This window comes from Phodopus roborovskii, unplaced genomic scaffold (assembly GCF_943737965.1).
Source record: "Phodopus roborovskii unplaced genomic scaffold, PHOROB, whole genome shotgun sequence".
NCBI lineage: Eukaryota > Metazoa > Chordata > Mammalia > Rodentia > Cricetidae > Phodopus > Phodopus roborovskii.
The window spans coordinates 15,878,643-15,900,351 of NW_026126549.1; positions in this window are offsets into that span (position 1 = coordinate 15,878,643).

Consider the following 21,709-nt stretch of genomic DNA (forward strand, 5'->3'; position numbering starts at 1 on the left):
GAATCCCAATTGAAGAACTGCCTCCATCAGATTGGACTGTTGGCATGTCTGTGGGGCATTTTCTTGACTGTGTTTGATGTGGAAGTACCCAGCCTACTGTGGATGGCATCATTCCTGAGCAAATGGGCCTGGGCTGTATAAGAAAGGTAGTCAGAGAAAAAGAACCCTGTAAGTGGTGTTCCTCTGTGGTCCTGCTGTAGTTTCTATCACCAGGCTCTTGATTTTTGTTTCTGCCCAAACTTCCCTCAAAGATGGACAGTAAAAGTAATCACTTCCTCTCCAAGCTCATTTTCCTCAGTGTGTTACCACAGCAACAGAAAGTAAACTAGATATGATGGTTTGAAAGAAAATGCCCCCAAAGTGAGTAGCACTATTAGGAGGTTTGGCCTTGTTGGAGGAAGTGTGTCACTCTGGGGGCAGACTTTGAGGTCTCTTTCACACAAGCTTCCCTAAGTGTGATAGTCAGTCTACTTCCTGTTGCCCGCAATTTGTCAGACTGTCAACTATTCCTTCAGCAACATCTGCCTGTATGCAACCGTGTTCTCCTCCATGATTACAATGGGCTGAACCTCTGATCTGTAAGGGGACCATCTCAAATGTTTTCCTAATAATAGTTGCCATGGTCATAGTGTCTTTTCACAGCAATAAAACCCCCAACTAAGACACTAGAACCCAATGCAGTGGGCTAGGACACAAAACACTTTGCACAATGAAAGCTTAATTAAGCAGGGGTAGGGTCCCTCAGACCCTGCATATTTTCCATAAGGCTTGGCTAACTCTTGGGAGATGATCTCTAAGCCCCCAGAACACTCTATCCTATGATAGTCCTTTGTGAGCCTGAGGTTTGTGTCATGAGGCACCAGTTTTATCAGATTAGTTTTATAATTTATGAAGAAAATCTAGTTTGTCTTGGAGGGTTGAAGTCTGAGTGGGTGAGGGTAGTCACACAAGGATGACATGTCACTGTGAGTGTCTGATATGAAAACACAGATCTCGGGCCCAGGTAATCTTCACTGCTTGGCAATACTTGGTTTTAATCTAACCTGACATAGTTTGGGTTTTTTTTTTTCTTCCAAATATTTCCTTTATTTTATTTAAGGTTTGGGTTATGAATATAATCTCTCAAATTTCCCTTGGCACTCCTGAGTTCTGTGTTTAAAATCTCCCTTCAAAAGTCACCCAATGAGAGATCCCATCTTCTTCTGCTTTGCCCATTCCCTCCTCAGTAACCTTTGCCTTGGGCCTCTCACCTGCTGAGGCATTGCAAGTCCTTTTTAATTAACTTGTCCCTGACCTGTTCATGGGCTTAGTCACCCCTGTAGTAAGTTCCATTGTCAACAGTTGAGATAGTCAGCTCAATTCAAGGATTGAGACATGAGGCAGATTTTCAAAGGAGGGGGGTGGACTCCAAGAACTGTACTGCTAAAATTCCAAGCTGTTTGTAACTTATTTGCTACCACTTCCAGTCTATTGAAAGATTAAAAATAGAGCAGCGCAGGGCAGCTTACAAGTGACCGAAAGATAAAAGAGTAACAAACAGACAATGAATGTGGTTAGTACTTTCCTGTTTCAAGCACACAAGGTAGGGCCACATAGAACAACACTTAGCTCACTCTAAAGTTAAACCAACGATAATAAAATATGGTTAACTGTTCAATTCATGACCCAGGAAATCACAGCAGGTAAACCATCAACAATAACATGTGGTTATCCATCTTCACCTACGTAGTGAAATATCCTAGTGAAATATCCTTGAACTACACACAAGTCCTACTGCCAAGCCAGAGACAGATATCTATTATAGGACCTGGCCAAGTGGAGATTCCCTGATATGGGCAAGTTAATGTCTCTACCCATGTGTCTACTTCAGACATTAGGTAAGATACTGTACATAAGCAGCTAGCCCAAAATAACAGAGCACATATGTTGTACCAGAAGTTCAAGGTTCAGGGGATAGACTGCCTTTCTCATGTTCATGTCAATAACAAGTATGATGAACAAAGGCCTGGGATAACCAGTAAGTCCCCCTGGCCTACCTGACTTGCTATTCTCACAAATGGTACTGTATTTCATTGTATTCATTTTATTAAAAACTCAGTTAACATGTCCTCTTATCTGTTTTTATTTGCTGTTTGGGAAGTGTTCTAGGGAAGAGATTCCCTAACTCTGGACCATTTCATACAAAATTCCAGGAGTTTTGTTAGGTAACAAAATCAACACTTCAGATACATTCTCATATGTCCATTCTCTGCAAATTTCATTTATTTCCAATTTAGGGCAATGTTCTTATTCTCAAGATGTCTCCTTTCCTTCCTATCAAGTGACTGACAAAACCAACTGAAGCATTCTAAAAAAAACTCTTTAAGTACTATATAATAAAATTTTTCTGTAAGGATATGATTATTTTATATCTCAAAGACAATTTAGTATGTTTTCTTCAAATATTGCAATATTTTGGGGCTAAAATTTATAATTGTGAGGACATATTTGTTTAGAAGAGCTAAAATCTCCCTTCAGATCTGTTTTAGCTTTCTATCAAGGCTATAACATACTGTGACAAATTTAGGAGCTAAAACCAGTGTTTATAACCTGGACTTTTCCTAGGTCAGAAGGCTACAGTATCCAGGCTTATTTCTGTGCTGCAGGGTTCAGAAGGTCAAAATCAAAGTTGTGGTCAGTAGAGTTCAAGGTGATGGACCCAGAGGACAACCAGCTCAGGGCTAAGCCCAGCTGCTTTTAGCATAACACTCCTTGCAGTGTAGAAATGGGGTTCTTAAATTTTGCTAGCAGTTAATGAGGTGATACCCTGGCTCTCAGAGGCCTTTCTCTCCAGCTCTTATGTGTGCAGCACATCTTCTTCTTTATCTCAAACATGATGTCTTGAATCTGTCATGTACTTAGACCCTCCCTACATTATCTTGTCTTCCTTATGATTTTTCTAACCCTGACCAGAGGTATTTTCTACTTTAAGGACTCATGTGCTAAAATCAAACCTATAAAATAAAACCCATCTCCCTATTCAAAAGCTAATGATCTTAATTATTTTTGCAGTTTCTGGAGATAAAGGTTTTAATTCGTTTAAGTAGCCAACATTAACTTATCAATCCTTGTCTGAAAGTGTAGTGATTAGAGCATATGTCAAGTACACCTAAATATATCCTTTCAACAATAGCCACAGGATCCTTACTAGTCTTGATCCCTATCACTTGCCCTAATTTAGCTTCATGCCTGTGTCCTCTTTCACAGACTGAGAAAGATGCTCACTAAATTCTCAGTGGACACAAGGTTGGTTAGGTGGACATGCTGGGTGTAAAATAAACATGGAAATAGTATCTTCACTCCTGGTCCATTGGATGTGGTTTCTCACCCAGGGAGTTGGAAGCATCCCATTACTACTAAGTGCAGAAAAATAGACCTGGATCCATGATTCTTTAAATGACAGGTGCTTAATTAAACAAGAGAGAAAGGGGCGCCTGTGTAACTGGAATCATAAAATATAGAGATGATAATACCTATGATTTATCTTGTTATTTACCATTCATACAGTATAAGAAGAAAAGGTTTAATGGCAAGCAAGTTGTATCAGCTCTCATGCTGATAGCAACCGATCAAATAAAAAACATGTATCTCTCAAGTTCAACATTGAAATGATCTGCTCTTCAACATGACCTTCAATATGATTTAAAACCTCAATATCATCAAAGAAGGGTATGTGATGTATTGTGTCTACCTAACAGTAAATACATAGCAATTAAACATTAAATATATGTATTATTTCATATAACATAGGAAGCAGGGTAATCCCAGAGCTGAGAGAGTAAGCAATTCTCAAAGGTTTCTCCATTTCTTTATTTTTAATTTTCTTGGAATTTGAGTTTTCTTAGATTCATCCTTTCCATCATTCTCAGATGACAAGCTCAGATCCAGGAATCACACAATGGTTGGATATATGATCACTGTGTCTTTCACAGGAAGTGAAACATGTTCATACTAACCCTACCACTTATAGGTAATAAAGGTCACAAAATATATTGGATCATAGACACATAAAATAACTATTTTCCCATCAATAGACATTCAGTATTTTTTTAATATATAAGGAGTATTAATATTTTCCTTTATAATCAAATGATTAAGCCTCAATTCTTTTTTTTATACTTTTAATTTAAATTTGAAACAAGCTTGTTTTACAGGTCAATCCCAGTTCCCACACCCTTCATCATCCCCTGTTCCCCCCACCGACCCCCATCCCATCCCTTTTCTGCTCCCCAGGGAGGGTGAGGCCTTCCATGGGGAATCTTCAAAGTCTGTCATATCATTTGGAGAAGAGCCCATGTCTTACCCCATGTATCTAGGCTGAGAGAGTATCCCTCTGTGTGCAATGGGCTCCCAAAATCCATTCATATAGTGGGATAAATACTGATCCAATACCAGAGGACCCATAGACTGTCCAGTCCTCCCAAATAACACCACACTCAGGGAATCTGGGTTGGTCCTATGCTGGTTTCCCAGCTATCAGATTAGAGTCCATGAGGTCCCCCTTGTTCAGGTCAGCAGCTTCTGTGGGTTTCTCCAGCCTAGTCTTGACCCCTTTGCTCATCATTCCTCCCTAACTGCAACTGGATTCCAAGAGTTCAATTCAGTGTTTAGCTGTGATTATCTGCTTCTGCTTCCATCAGCTACTGGATGAAGGCTCTAGGATGGCAAATAAGTAGTCATCAATTTCATTATCAGGGAAGGGCATTTGAAGTAGCCGCTCCATTATTGCTTACATTGTTAGTTGGGGTTATCCTTGTAGATCTCTGGACCTTTCCCTAGAACCAGATTTCTCTTAAAACTTATAATGGCTCCCTCTATTATGGTATCTCTTTTCTTACTCTCTTCTATTCTTTCCCTGACTCAATCTTCCTGATCCTTCATGCCCACCTCTTTCCTCCTCCTCCTCTTTTTCCTCCTCCTTCTAACTCCCTCTTCCCTCCCCCATGCTCCCAATTTTATTGAGAGATCTTGTCCCGTTCCCCTTCTCTAGGGAACCATGTATATCTCTCTTAGGATCTTCCTTGTTTCCTAGCCTTTCTGGCAGTGTGGATCAAAGCCTTAATTCTTAAATGTCAAGAATGAAGCAGAGGCCAAAGAAAGCCTCGGAACAAGAAATATACATCTCAGCAAAAATCAGTGAAATAAACAGTATAAGACACACTGACACTCCAAAGATCAAAGATAGCATTGCCTTATATTTGAGAAGAATTACCTGTTGAAGAATTACCAGGAGGTCCACAGAAGAAATAAACCAACTGCTTATTAATATCACAATGATCAAGTGATCATGAATGTTCATTTTTCGCACAATAGAGAATAGTGTATCGTCTATCTGTCCATCTGTCTATGCTCTCAGCATTGGCAAATACTTAAAAATGTAAAGTTATAAGCACAAGAAGCAAAAAGTCATTTCACTCATTAGTTTAGTCTGGAACTTAAGACCAAATCTGACAGTCATTAAGACAGAAGATAGAGAGAATGATAGGTTTAGATAGCTGACTGGACAAATAGGAAGCATTCCAATTTATAGCTAAGTTAAACAGATTTCTAGCAAGGGATGTTTTCACCTATCAGTCAAACACACAAGTGAGGTAAGCATTTCCAAGACAGCCATTCATTTTGCTGTAACTGATTATAGGTAGCTTTAAAATAAATCTTAAGAATTATTCCCATTGTAACTACACTGTTTTTTAAATGGATTGAACATTTACCTGTAGCCCTGGCTCATATGGTTTTCTAAGGTAAAATTCATTTCACTCCAAAAAAAATATAAATAAATACATAAAGAAATAGAACTACAATACTTCAGGGTCACACATTCCTAGGTAATTGCACACCCCCATTATTTTCAATGTGTTATGCCTGGTATATGTTCAGTAAAAGTCAAACTTTAAAACCATAAAGCATAAGTAAGTTTCAACCAACATAACAAAATCAGTGAAATCTCAGGCATGTGTGTGGCTGTATCCTGAATTCATCTCCCATCCCAAGTGAGACAATATAAATGAAATGGAACCACTTCACCCCGTTCCACAAATCCCCTCTGCAGTCTTCCCAGCAGGATGAGTTATAGCCCAGCTGAAAGCCTCTGAAGCTCAGCGCTTTGTACTGTTCTTGTTTTGTTACATGTGACAGGTGGGGTCTGTGAAAGTCTGAACTAAATTATGGCTTGCTCTGAGTCTGAAGCTGTGAGGCTTTTGCACAGATCAGTCCTTCTTTGCAAAGTGGAGGCTGTGAGGGTTGTGACTCTTTTCAGGAGTAGTCACATACAGCTAGACCACATACAGTGGAGGCCACCCTGCTGACATGCTGGGCACATTGCCTGCATCCAGTCCATCAACGTGTTTCTGGCTCCTGTCCTCACATGCTTAAAGTGGAGAAATGACAGGTGCAGTGTAGACCAGGCTGGCACGATGTCTGACTGTTCCAACCGATAGGACTTGCTGTCTGACAGGATTTACCCAATCGTGATGGATGGTGGCTGGAAAACAAGAAGGAAGCAAGAAAGGAAACTAGCTGTTTTACACCACAGGAGTCTGTAAAACGCCCACCTATGAGACAAGATGAGAAGCTCGGTATCTGACAAGAGTTGAGGGAATCAAGAGTAATTTGATTACAGGTGCTCAACTGGCATTCATTTTCCTCTTATTATCTGAGAGCCCTCCCTGGAGAGAGAGCACTAACCTTCAGGGGAGCCGATGAATGGCTCTATTAAAAGCTCTGTAGTTTGTTCATGGCTCCGTAGCATCTGACCATTTTATGAACCCAGTGGAATTGTAAATAGGAAACAGAAGAGAGGAAATGTCTTCCTCAAACACTGTACAGATGACTAGGTCTGTCTTCAGTGATTTGTAATCCAAAAGGAGACCCGGCACACAGATAAAATGATGTGAGCTCATAACTGCCCCCACCTCCAAGTGCCTGTTCCCTGAGGATTCCCTTTACCAGACAGGCTTTTCAATGCTGTGATGTCAAACTGTGATGGTGTCTTATAAAAATATACAAGATGATTTTCAATAAAATGTGATTAATTTTAAATATTTTGCTAATGATATTTCTTTGCTTTTTATTTTGTTTTCTGTAGTTGTTATTTTTCAAGACAGGGTTTCTCTGTGTAGCCTTGGCTATCCTGGAACTTGCTCTGTAGACCAGGCTAGCCTTGCAACAAAGCAAAACAAAACAAAAAGATAAAGATTAAAAACAAAATGCTGGGAGAGTCAAGGTCTCCCTGGGCCTCAGACAGAAACATTCAATAGCAGAAGATCCTGGCCCTCCCTAGCTAATGAGAAATGTTGGTCCTGTCTCCACTTGAACCCCATTATTCCCATGTTTCCCCTTCTCCAGAGCTCTATCAACTCTGCCCAGCATAGATGCCTCAGTCAAAGTTGAAGCCTTTCCAGTGTCCACCTCTATGGAAGCTGGCTCTTGTCTTCCTTCCAAAGACCTAAGCTCACACACACAGTAGGATGAGGGCAGTTATTCTCTGCATACGTTGACCACAGATGTCTAAAACCCCTCACCTGGTATGAGATGGTGTGTGTTAAAGGTGGGCAGCATTTTCCAGAATGAAATGTGACTTCTATGTAAAAACAAATAAATAAATAAAACAAAATGCTGGAGTGGGACAATGCTCTTGTACACCATAAAGATTTGTCACTCATATTGTTTTAACATGGATTAGACACGAGCCAGGCTGGATGTGTAGGCGGGGCTATCAGACCAGGACAATTCTGGGAAGAGGAAGGCAAAGAAAGAGTGGCCAACCAGACACATGGGAAGCAAGGTGGGAAAGCCTTACTAAGAAAAGGTACCAAGCCACATGGCTAAACAAAGGTAAGAATTATGGGTTAATTTAACTTGTAAGAGCTAGCTAGTAATAAGACTGAGAAATAGGCAAAATAGTTTATAATTAATATAAGCCTCTGTGTGTTTATTTGGGACTGAGTGGCTGCAGGACAGTGTAGGACAGAAACTTCCCTCTACATACTGCTTTGGAAGCTGCAGTGTGTCATAGTGGATCACACAGTCTAACCTTTTGCCCCAAACAGCCTTACTTGCCAATGTCCATTGTAATGGGTCATTGGTCTGGTTTGAGGCCTCTGGCTTCAGCTGTATTATCAGTGGTGGGTTCTCACCAAGACTCCTCTCTGATATCCTGTCCTTGTCCTGTGTCATTGAGATCCTGCAGCTTTAATTTTGCAGGACCAGCCCCTTCATGCACTCAGCAGTTTATGGATGGCATAGATGCTGGGAGTAGACCAACTCAAAGCCCTGGAACTGGGCCTGGGTGGTAGCTGAGTTGGTCAGGCCACCCACCAGCTCTCCTGTTCCCATGCCACAAAGGCCAGGTCTCCTGCTCTGCCTTAGGTAGGAGGTGGGCAAACTCTCCTGGCTCCAGCTCTTGCCTGTTCACTTCATCAGGGCCAGCTCTCCTCACCCACACCACCAGGGCCAGGTCTCCAGCACTGCCCCATTAAAGGGGCAGGACAAGCTCTTCTGCACCCAGGTCCGGCTCAACAGTGCTGCCTACGTGACATGTGCTTTCCTTGTTTTTGTTTTTGTGACTGCTCACTAAATGAGAAAATGCCTTACTGCTGAAGCTTACGGAAGCCTTTGCTCACCTGAGGCTCCTTCCTCTCTGATTACTCTAGAAAAGAAAGTCAGATCTCTGCCAGCAGAACAAAATTTTGCATTTCTCAATGTAAATCTGAAGTGATCAATGGGGGAGGGCTCAGCCCATTGTGGGTGGGGCCATTCTTGGGCAGCTGGTCCCAGGTCCTATAAGAAAGCAGGCTGAGCATATCATGTAAAACAGGCCAGTAAATAGCTCCTCTCCATGGCCTCTGCCTCAGCTCCTACCTCTGGGATCCTGCACTGCTTGAATTCCTGTCCTGACTTTCTTCAGTGATGAACAGCAATGTAGAAGTGTAAGCCAAATAAACCCTTTCCTCCCCAACTTGTTCTTTAGTCATAGTGTTTCATAGCACCAATAGAAACCCTAAGACATGATCTAAGATCCAAGATGGCTGACTAGAAACACTTGCTTTCCTCCCAAAGAACCCAATACAAACAATGAATGGCTGATATTTGGGTAGGAAAGATACTAGAAATAGTACAGATGAAGTAGAAAAACTGGAGACTCGGGGTGGCATATAAAGAGGGGAAAAGAGTAGTTTATATTAACTATTCCATTTCTCCAGTTGAGACTTGCTTAAATCAAAAAGATTGGGGGAAAAAATGAATGGAAGTCCAGCACCACCTGGTGATATTAAGGAACCTGGATCTTGCTCTTGGCTAATCTTTGTAGATTTCAAGCCAAGATGAAGAGTATATAATCTTGCCTTGTTCCAGAGTCATACCTCAGTTCCCAATGCATACACCAATAATCAGGCATTAGCTTCATGGTGCCATTTGAGATTAACCCCACTCTCACTCAACCTCTATTTACCCTGTGTGTCACTTTAAAGCCACTAGAGTAGTTCTGACCCCATGTGCTCTTAGAAACTGACAAGCAAGCACTATTATGTACTGGTTCCAGCTCCTGAAGTTAAAATACTATGTCACACTTAGCCCATCAAGTAACTAGACTGTTTATAGACCCTAAAAAAATAATATATTCATCCTACAGTATGACCACCATTACTCCTATACACCCCAGAGACATTGAAAATTACATTCAGTCTACATTCTTTCCCACCTTGTCTTTTAAATATAACATTTTATTTATGTATATGTGTATACACATACAGGTATCCTCTTACTGCTGTGAACATCATTACATAGTTGTCCTGGGACAACTGAGTGGCCATGTACCAGAGTCCCTAGCTACTAATACATATTGCCTCCGCAGCACTTAACTAGCTGCAGAGAAAGATGGGCTCCATTCTTCTCATGCTCCACCCATCTAGCCTAAATCCATCAATCACAGAAGAAGAAACTATATGGAGAATACACTACTATGCTATAGTCAAATGGAACTAAAGCATATATTCCATAACATGGGCTCACAATAAAATATACATGCAAAGGAAGGGTTGGACTTTTTTGTTTTTGTTTTATGTAAAAGTCATGCTTACAAATGGGCAAAGACAACAATATCAACCCAAGGAAGCAGAAACATGTAAAAACAAGGTTGAAATGATACCTCCAAAAGAACCTAATACCTTTCTAGTAACATCCCACACATACCAAGAGAAAAATAGATGAAATACCTGCACAAGATTCTGAATGAACTTTCTAAATAAACTTAACATAGTGGGGTTTGCCTGAAGAAATGGCTCAGTGGTTCAGAATGCTTGCCTCGTCCAGAGGACTCAAATTCAGTTCCTAATACCCACCCCAGTCCAGTGGCATGCAATCACCTAATTCCAGCTCCTATGGAGCCAACAACCTCTCCCACTCTCCATCTTCACTCATGTGCACATGGCCATACACATATAAATTATACTTATAAGACAAGGTGAAAAAGAATGTAGACAGAAAAGTCAGCAAAATTATTATAAGAAATCATGATCTAAGTGAGACACTTAAAAAGATTATCCTATAAAACAAAAACAAAAAAAACCCCTGAGATCAAAAAAAACTCAATGAATATAAAAATATATGAACAACCATAGCAGCAGCCTATATCATGCAGAAGAATGAATTTTTTCATCATGTATGCATGTTATCTTAAATAAATTGCAGATTAAAAATAATGATAAAGGAAAAAAGAATGGCCACAGTTCCCAAAGACCTATGGGGCCACTCAGTGAAGAAACACCTGGCTGAAAACTTGCAATTACTGGGAAAGATACACACTTTAAGATCCAGGAGTCTCCAAAGAGCAAATAGTTCCTCTTTCTGGCCCATTATAATGAAGCCATTGAAGTCCAAGAAAAGAAAATTCGACACATAGCAAGAGAAAAAAGGCAAATTGTGTCCAGAAGAGCCCTTCTGAGTTAATGAAAGACTTCTCAGCAGAATCCTCACAGACAGGGAGAGAGGGTGATACCATGTTTAAACTCATGAAAGAAACAAATTTCTACCCAAGCACATTATACCCAGAAAAGCCACCCTTCAGACATGAAGGGGAAACAAGGCATCTTTGAAGTAAGCAGAAACAAGGAATTCACCACCACTAGACCAGCCAGCCAGACAACTAAGTAATGTTGCTTTGCTTCTAGAAGCAACAGATCAATCATGAAAACACATAAACGTGTAAAACCCAATCGAAGTGGGATTATATGAAAGACAGAGGGGTAAGTACCCGAAACCACAAAGACAAGCAATAAAAGAGCACCAGGTTACACAAAACAAGCAGAGAATATCATAATGAAACGATAGGAATGAACCTATGAAGTAAATGCAACCCTGAATACCAGTATATTAATTTTCCCTAATTAAAATGTTTAGATTGACCTAATGCATTGCAAATGGGTTAAAAACAAAAGAATGAGAGTCTCTGAAATGGCTCAGCAAGCAAAGGCCCTTATTCTCAAGTCTGGAGTTTGATCCCAAGGGCTCACAGTGGAATGAAAAGAATACACTTGTCCTCTGACCTCCGTGAAGGCACACAAATATTTCTTTTAAAAATATTTATTTAAAAAACTGTATTAAAAAGTAATTTATAAAGAGTGACATATCAATCCCCCCACCAAAAAAAAAAAAAAAAACTTCTCATTGGTAAAAGCCCATAGAGAATCAAAGGGAAGAAAAATATAAATAAGAATAGAAACCAAAACAAAAGGAAATAGCTATATTTACACCCAATAAATCATACTTTAAATCAAACACTGTAAAACTAGAAAAAGAAAGGAACTGTATGATGATTAGGGGATAAATTCTAGAAGAGGAAATAACATTATAAAAATGCATGCATTCAGTGACAGCTATCATATTACAAAGGAAACATTATTAGTTCTAACAGCACAGTCATACTGGGGCTTCAACACCCCACTGTTACCTGAGTGTGAAGAACGCAGATCACAAAGAAAATCTGGAAAGAAACATCAAAGATAGGCTTTCTACAGTTCAGTCACCTAGAATATCTACAGAACTTTTCTCCCTGTGGCTGTCAAGTGTGCGTTCTTCTCCTAGGCACTCAGAATGTTCTCTGGGACATGCCATGAATTGGATTGCTACAGAACTTCATTACCCTCTTAAAGAAACAGTAACACTAATTCTTCTCAGACTTTTCCTAACCACTGAAAAAGAGGGGATTCCTAATCTTTGGAGTCCTCTGACACCAAAACAAAGCAGTAACTGAGGAAAAGTACAAACCATGTCTGACACCACAGATGCAAAATGTCTCATTAGATGCTAGCAAACTGAATCCAGTTGCACCTCTAAAAAACACATGTGAAGTCATAATTTATCCTGAGGATGCAAAGATAATCAACATATAGAAATTGATAAACACACACACACACACACACACACACACACACATTCTGACTAATGTGTATGTGCTCATATAATCACTACAGAGAATCAAAAGCTGTCTCACACTTGAAGTATCTCCTTCATTCTGCTACCAAAGAAATTCCCAAATCATCATATTCTGACTATAACTTTGTAAATGGGCTGTATGTTGAAACTAATTTTTTCTTTATAAGTACAGTCTGAATTGCCAAATTCACGTAACAGGCAGTAGTGTTGGGATCATAAACACAAAGAATTGTAGTTCATCTTGAGAGCTAGCCAGCCCAAATGAGGTATGGGATTGTGCTAAAGGGACCCATTTTTGCCACGGATCCTGACATACTTATGTGGTAAATTCTCATCTCAGTATTATAAGCACAATGACAATGAAAAACAGTTATGGTCCCTTATCTCAGTTTAATGTTGACAGATACAAGTAAAAAAAAAAATAAATTACATAAACATAACAAAAGTTAAGACAATAATAAAAGAGAAAAACTATGATGGCTACAGTCTAAATGAACACACACAATGTTGTTAGATTTCTCCTAAAGGACCAGATGCTGACTGAGTAAAACCAAAGGAGGATGTCACTAAGTTTAAAGAGGTCATCTAAGCGAGAAGATACAGACCTGCAAAGGCCTGATGTTAGAAGTATACTGTCGTACTGACATCAACAAGTCTGCAGAGCTAGTCAACAGTACTAGAATGTCAGTGTGCCCACACAAAATGCACTTCTCTCTCACAGTGTCTTTAATGCTAGAGGTCAGATTTTATAGATCTTTGTGACAAACTGAAGTTTGTTAATTTGCTCTGAAACAAGTTAACCCCAGATGACTGGAAATTGAAGGAAGCACAAGTATTACCACAAGTACTTTTGGAAAAGGTCACCCATTCTGAGAGGGACAAAAGTGAATACAAGAAGGGAAATCAGGAAAGAGCTGCTTGTATGATTACCAGACAGCATTCATGTTGTATGATTTTTTCCTAAGTGGTTGCTCACGTACCTATTTTCAGTTTCTTATAGTGTTTATTATTTTAATATGTTTTATTGTGATCATATACCATGCCCCTAATACCCTTTTAACCCTAACTCCTGATAAACACTTCTGTTAGTTAGAATTGGTTCTATGAGTGGCTTATTTACTTGATCAAAGGCAGTAAGTCCATGATTATATCACTAAAAATATGATTCTACCTCTCCCAGCAACCTATAGCTCCTCTGGAGTGGGAGGGGCCTCATAAGCCTGTCCTTCATTCATGATACAGTGTTGTTAGGACCTGTGTTGTGTAGGTAATCACCATTGCTGTGAGTTCATGGGTGCAACCATTACATCATGCCCAGAGGAACCAGATTTGCAGCACCCTTTCCTATCTTCTGGCCCTTACATCTCTACCTTTTCTGTGGTGTTCTCTGAGCTCTGGGGCATTCCCTAACTTTATTATTTACTCCTGAGGTTTTTTCTTTCTTGAAGAAGTATTATTTATATTTATGATTTATATACATTATTGTTCACATTTATATATTATTTATATTTATGTGTGTGCCTACATGAGTTTTTTCTTTTGTTTGTTTTGTTTTCACACTATATATATATATATATATATATATATATATATATATATATATGTAGGTACTTATGGAGGCCAGAGGGCAACAGTTTGCCTGGAACTGGAGTTAAAGGTAATTCTGACCCATCTGATATGGGTGCTGGGAACTGAACCCAGGTCCTCTGCAAGAACAGTAAGTGTTTGTAACCACTGAGGCATCTCTCCATCCCCTCTCTCAAGATTTTTTTCTTAGTGTTATAACAGTAGACCTTGATTGTGTTATTTGGTTTAAGTTGTCAAATTCTTCTCTTTTATGCATATATCTCATTATCCTAATGCTAACTGTTAATGATTGTTGTAAAAGTCAAACTCCTAGGCCAACTGACTGTTGCTGTCACACAATGAACTGCTTCTCAATAACTATGTTATCATCTTGCATGAAAATGAATCTAAGTGCACAGAGGGTACACAAGGATGTCACATACAGAAATAACAATCAAAGAATTAAAGGAAAGCATAAAATCGATGATGTCTTAAATAGAGACTGTCACTTAAATACTCTAATTCTGAAAAGAACAAGAAATTCAATGGAAAGCACACTAATTGAAATGAAAAACTTACCAGAGGCACTCAGCAGTAGATTTGAATGGACAGGGGAAATAGTCAGTTGGGTTTAAGAGAGGTGAGCAGAAATTATCCAGTGTGAAGATCAGGAAGAAAAATGAATGAGAAGGATAGACCTGTGATGGAGCTTGGAAACCTGTGGAATAGCATCAAGAGTGTCAACCCATGTATGATGGCAACCTTACCTAATAGCAACCATACACAAATGGGATGGATGCATTCCTTTAAAATTAGATTGGAATGTCAAAGTATTAGAGATGGTCACTTGGAATAATGAAAAATATTAATTAGGAAATGGTAACTGCTTTAAATGTATGTAATACTTAGACAGTTCCTGACTTTCCCCAATAACTGATAGGACAGTAAGGATTGCTAGACTTAAACTACACCTTTAATCAACTGGACCAGAGATGTTTATAGCACACTAAAAGAGAGAATGACAAAATAAATATTATATATATATATATATATGACACATGATCTCAGTGTATTTACAATTGTTGAAATACATGATGTATTCTTTGATGTCAATGGAATTTTTACAAGTAGAAGCCATACTAAGATTATTCTGGGAGCATCATGACATTAAATTAGAAGTCAGTAAGCATAATGCCCAAAATATCATTTTCTATTTGAGAAAGTCTTAATGTGTTGAAGTTGACTAACAAATATATCAACTCATGCATCAAAGAGACAAATTACCAGCAAAGTATAAAGAGTGTTAGTATAAAATCCTAGCATAAAATAAAACTTTCACTTTGAAAAATACACAAAAAATATGATAAACATAGATATGTCATTTTTTTCCTGGAAGCATGCAGTGGACTCTAAAATATTTTGTATTACACAAGTATTATTCTAGTATGAGCTAATTGAGCCAGAGATGATTGGGTTGATTCCCTAGGTGCTGAATTAATGATGTCACAGGAGGAGTAGGCTTGTGATTTAGGGCCCAATGCAGAGATTTATAATCTCAGAACATTCTTGGCTCCCAAATGAATAAAATTATCATTGGTATAATGATTTACCATTTGTTTCTCTTAAACTTTTAAAATACATAGCCAAAGCATGCAATATATAATTATGACCATGGGTTAAATGTCAATATTATCAATTTTAATAATATGTTGGCAATTGTTAATGGAACCATAAGAGGAAGGATAGCACACTCATGCTCAGTGTGGAGAATGAATAAAAGAGTAACATCAAAATCTATAACAGGAGGTAGAATATAGTATATAAAGCTATAAATGATCATTCAGAGACTAATCAAAAATATAACAGACAATATGCATACACACACACACACACACACACACACACACACACACTTTGGTTTTTTGAGAAAGGATTTCCCTGTGTTGTCCTGGAACTAGCTCTTGTAGACCAGGCTAGTCTTGAACTCACAGAGATCTACCTGCCCCTGCCTCCCATGTGCTGGAATCAACAGTATGTGCCACCACTACCCAGCTAGACATAGGATTATTTTTTATTATTTATATTACAAACAATCTTGTTTTACATGTCAATCCCAGTTCCATCTCCCTTCCCCCTTCCCTCCTCCCCTGTCCCCCCTACAGACCCCCCCATCCTTTCTGGTCCCGAGGGAGGGTGAGGGCTTCCATGGGGAATCTTTAAAGTCTGCCTTATCATTTGGAACAGGGCCTAGGCCTTAGACACAGGATTTTTAAAGGGATAAAATACTCCTATTTTCTTTGAAAGTTTTTTTTTTCCCCAATAAAAAAATAGAACAATCTCTTTACAGTTTACTTAAGATTATGGTGGTCACCTGCAGTGCAGGAAACTGAAATGATTAAGGTTGACTGTTCATGGGAAACAGACAGGAGGAAGCAAGAGGTGAGACAGAGCTCACATGATTCACTCACTGCCCTTTCATTCCACTGGAGTTTTATCATATGCAGCCTATATTATTTTGAATATATATATATTCAGAATATACACACTAGCTGGGAGTGGTGGTGTGTGCCTTTAATCCCAGCACCCAGGAGACAGAGGCAGGCAGTTTTCTGTGAATTTGAAGCCAGCCTGGTCTACAGAGCAAGTTCCAGGACAGCCTAGGCTACACATAGAAGCCCCATTACATATAAACAAAAACAATCAAACAAAAACTAAATTAAAGCCCCCACCAGTAACTCTGACACTCACATTCTTGTTAAGGAATAGCTTCTCTCTTAGGAGGACTAAACTTAATTCTTTGAAACAAATACAAGAAGATTAAAGAGCCTTCCGAGTTTCCCTTGTGCCCAAGGGAGTCTATTTCCATCATATTCCAGTTCAGGCAATGTTAGCAAGCAAACACTGGAAACTCTAACCCTCTCAGCATGCCCTGATTCCATGTGAACACACAGTGATCTCTGAAATTTTCTCTGTGTATAAAAGATAGAAACCTGTCTAGGTCACTGCCCTAATAGAAGTTTTCCCAGAAGGTGGAGCTGAGGACAGTTAATGGTCTTGGGAGATGATTGAAAACAGAAACAAGTGAAGGAAAAAGCCACAGGAAGAAAAGCCAATGTGCATATTGAAATGGTGGAGGCAATAAGGACTCAGTTCCAGTGGTCCTTCCTAGGAAATTGAGTACTCTCAATCATTGCTGCAGCCTGACAATGTTCAGATATGTCCCCAAGAGTCTTTGTGTCTAAGGTTTGGTTCTCAGTGAAGCAATGTTGGTGTTGAACACATAGAGCATATGTCCTAGTGAGAAGTCCCTTAGTTCACTTGGGGACATGCTTCCATGATATATGAGGAAAGCTCCTCCCCACCTCTCTCCCTATCCCTGGCTATTTTGTAGGTTATCTTATCACTTGCTGTCCTATATGGATATGAAGCTGCTGAAGCTGCTGAGACATTTGTGTCACTAGCTCAGTCTGTGTTTTCCCGTTCCTCTTTCTCATTAGGGATGACAGATGTGCCACACTGCCCTGAGTTTGGCTTCCAAACAAAGCTTTGGTCAGATGAATTGACCACTCAGCGTCCCCAGCCTTAATGTTCTCCCTTTCTTCCACTGTGGATGTATGATACTCGGATGGAGTTCCAGAACTATTAGCAGCCTGCAGGACAGCTGCACTCTCTGCCTCACTAGAATCATATCAACAGTAGCAGAGAGTAATATGTGAAGGTTTCTGTGGCTTTCTTGGTGTAAATAACAAGGTATTGCTAAAATTTCGCACATCATGGAGGACAGGTTAAAGGGGAGCAGGAAGACACAAAGTTCAAGATAAGATGTTCTCCACAACACCAAGACAGGCCCAGTGACCTGCTTCCTCTAATGGGCCCTACATTTGCAGGTCTGCTAGCTCCAATAGTGGGTTACAATTTGAATCCAACAATTGGTTAACCCATTCATTAAGTCAGAACCTTCAAGATGTGACTGTCTCTGGAAACACCCTCATGCACACCCAGACTGGACTTGACTGATTTCTGTAATTTCTCAGACCTGTCAAATTGGTAACTAAGTTTAACCATCTCACTGTGTAAAAAAAGGGAACACAACACTTATTGACAGCTTATTTACCCAAGCACAAATCTATCAAGACCCTACAACCAATATGATTTGGGAAATAGTTTCAATTAGAGTAATATCTACTTATTCTACTAACCTGTAACCTTTTCTATTGTTTTGACTGTAAAGTTACTATTTTTGGTGATAATACTTTTAAATTATTTTGTTTTGTTGAATGCTGTGGTAATATCTTGTTTGTACAAATAAAGTGTGTCTGAAGATCTGAGGGTGGAGATTGCCACTAACCATAGAGGTCTAGAGGTCTGTACAGAAAGACAGGAAGTAGATTGCCTGGCAGAGAAAGAAATATAGGCAGGAGGAAACAGGAACTCTCTCTTTTCTGCTGGGAAGCTAATGGCTTTGGCTTGCTCCTTCTCTCTGATCTCTCAGCATTTTCCCCTATATCTGACTCTGGGCTTTTATTATTAGGATCTATTAGAACACATGTTACAGAATGTAGATTAATTATAAATTGCAACAGATCCTTTGCAGGCTGACATAAAGACATAAAAGTAAAGAAAAGCAAAGAGAAAGATTAAAAAAAAAAAAGTAATGGGACAGCTGGAGTGTCAAATACCTTTAATCCCAGCACTCAGGAGGCAGAGGCAGGTGGCTCTCCAAGTTCAAAGCCAGCCTGGTTTACAGAGCAAGTTCCAGGACAGCCAGGGCTACATAAAGAAATCCTTTTGGAAAAAACAAAAACAAAACAAACAAAAAGAAAAGAAAAGAAGAAGGAAAGGAAGGTCCTCACCAATAGTTACTAAAAATCATCCAACTACTTAGAGAAAATTACAATTTTCCATTCACGTGAGAAAAATCAAGACAATCAAAGAGGAAGCAAAAACCAGGGAAGAAGTTTTAGAATTATAAAAAGAGAATTTTAAGCTCCCATCTTTGTAGGCTAACAGTGTCAGCTCTTTCAGGAGAAAGCCTAGAGCATGTTGAATGCATACAATGCCATTTCTCTGTGAAGTCAAGCATAATTAGTTTGCCCAATAGTCTTAAAACTGACTGAAAAAGAGAAATGATGGTTGATTTGAAACTTAATTTGAAACTTAGTATTTTGAGAGGGAGCAGAGAATGGAATAGAAGTTCTCTGGTGATTCTGGGGATGCTATGCTTTTTTTTTTTTTTTTTTTTCTTTCCTGGGAATGGCACAAAGGATACCAAGATCTCCTTGACATTTCTGGAGGATTGTAAGGAAAAATGGGTGCCGAAAAGCATTTTAGGAACACACTGTCTGTAGCCTGCTGAGAAATCACATGTCTGGATACTTGCAAAAGTAGGTGCTCAAAGCACCATGGGAGATAACTAATTGACCTGCTCCCCCCATGTCCATCCTATGGTTCAAATGCAGGTGACTACACTGTTGGAAAATCTTTGAAAAACACCTTTCATCCCTGCAGTAGTGGCCACAGATATAACCACAGCACCCGCTGCCTCCATCCTTATTAACTCATTTTGACTGTTGAACCGAAGGAAATTTCAGGAAAGCACAGTACCTCGGTAATAAATACTTTGGCCAGATGGATCTTTGATTCATGTCATGTGACACTTAAACTGTGCTCTGATGTCAGTGGACACCTTCAGTTTCTCTAAGCAGTGTTGGGGCTGGAGTGCAGGAAATGGCTACTAAGATTAAATAAAATGAGAAGATCAATTGTCTGTCTGAATATTGACAGCCAGGGAACGAGTCATCCTTGACCTCAGACATGAAGCGTTTGTTCACTGAGAGTTAAAAGCCAGAGCTAATATTTTTTTTTCTTTTATCTTTTGCAGCAGTGACTGGCAGAGTGCAATAAAAATGCAGCACAATTGCTTTTGAAAACATAATGCGAGACAATATAATGGAGCAGAAATTCTGGCCTTCAACAAAGGCTGCCAAATGGACATTTACATGTGAAAATACAAATCTAGATACAGGGCATGCAACCATCATCAAAATTTATTTAAAAATGAGTTACTTTAAAAAGTAAGTTTTTCTGGGCTGCTTCTAACCATAACACATCAACCAAAGTTATAAACCTCCTGGGAGATGAAATCCAAGAAAAATCTTGATAACCTTAGGTTTGGTAGTAACTTACAGATACAAAACAAACACATGATCCAATAGAAGAATAATTAATAAGCTAAATTTCAGTTTAAAAAACACACCTTACTAATGAACTATAATCCATAACATACAAAGAACCCCTCAGACTAACATATTAGAACCATATAATCAGTGGGGCTGGAGAGATGGCTCTGTGGTTAAGAACACTGGCTGGACCTGGGTTCAATTCCCAGCACCTACATGGCAGCTCACAACTGTCTATAACTCCAGTTTTAGGGGACCCAACACCCAAGGCAAAACACCAATGCACATAAAATAAAATTAAATTAAATAAGCCATATAATTTCCCTAAATAATGAGCTAAGACCCTATGAGACACTACGCTAAACAAGAAAGATGAGAGCCAGCAAACATGAAATGTAATTGTCATATTTTTGTGTTAGGAAATAAAAATTGTAACACCAAGGAACTATACATCTACTGAAACAAGCAAAACCCAAAGAAGGGTCAACACCCAGGACTGACCAGGACTGAAAAAGAAACTGTCATTAATGCCAGCAAGGATGCAAATTGATATGTTGACTTTGGAAGACAGTTTGGAAGCTTCTTACAAAACTAAGCATATTCTTGTCATATCATCTAGCAACAGTTTTCCTTGGTTTTTACCAAAATAACTTGACTGGATGTTTGTAGAAGCCTTTCTCATAATTGCTAAAACTTGGAAGCACACTCAGGTGTCCTTCATAGGCTGAATGGACAAACTGTAGTAGATCGAGATGAAGGAATATTATTTAGCAATGAAAAGTATTGAGATATCAAGCCACACAGAGAAAAGTGAAATATGTGTTGCTGAGGGAAAAAGCCACTATAAAGAAGCTCCCAACTATGCCATGTTCTGGGAAAGATACAGTGTTTGAAGAGAAGGAGATGAATAGGTAAAAGGCAGAGGATTTCTAAGGCAGCAAATCTATTCTGTGTGATGCTATTATGGCACATACATGTGTTTGCATGGCATCACACAGCATCAGAAGTGAGTCCCAATATATATTATGAATTATAATTTGAGCACCACTGTTTGATAAGGTCACATTTGAGCATTTGAATTGGCTTATTATCTTTTAAAAATTGATTTGCCATGTTTTTTTGGTTTTTTAATATTTTTATTACTGTATATGAATTATATGCACTAATGAGCTCATTGTAACATTTCATACATGTACAGAATGCATTTCGATTGTACTTCACTTGTGGAGATCTTCAGATTTGCCATGTTTTTATGATTAATTTATGATGTTTATGCTGCTGGGTATGGTTGTTGCCTCCACTCACATTATTTTTGCTTTTTAACAGGAATGTTTGCCATGAACATTTAATGTAATTATTGATACATTTGTGTGCTTAATACAATCACCTTGCTATTTGTTAAACATGATTTTTATACATCCTTTGACTCTTTTACTCACCTTTTTCACCTTTATTTTAAATGAGTGCTTCTTTTTATTTCATGTGTGTTGCTGTTC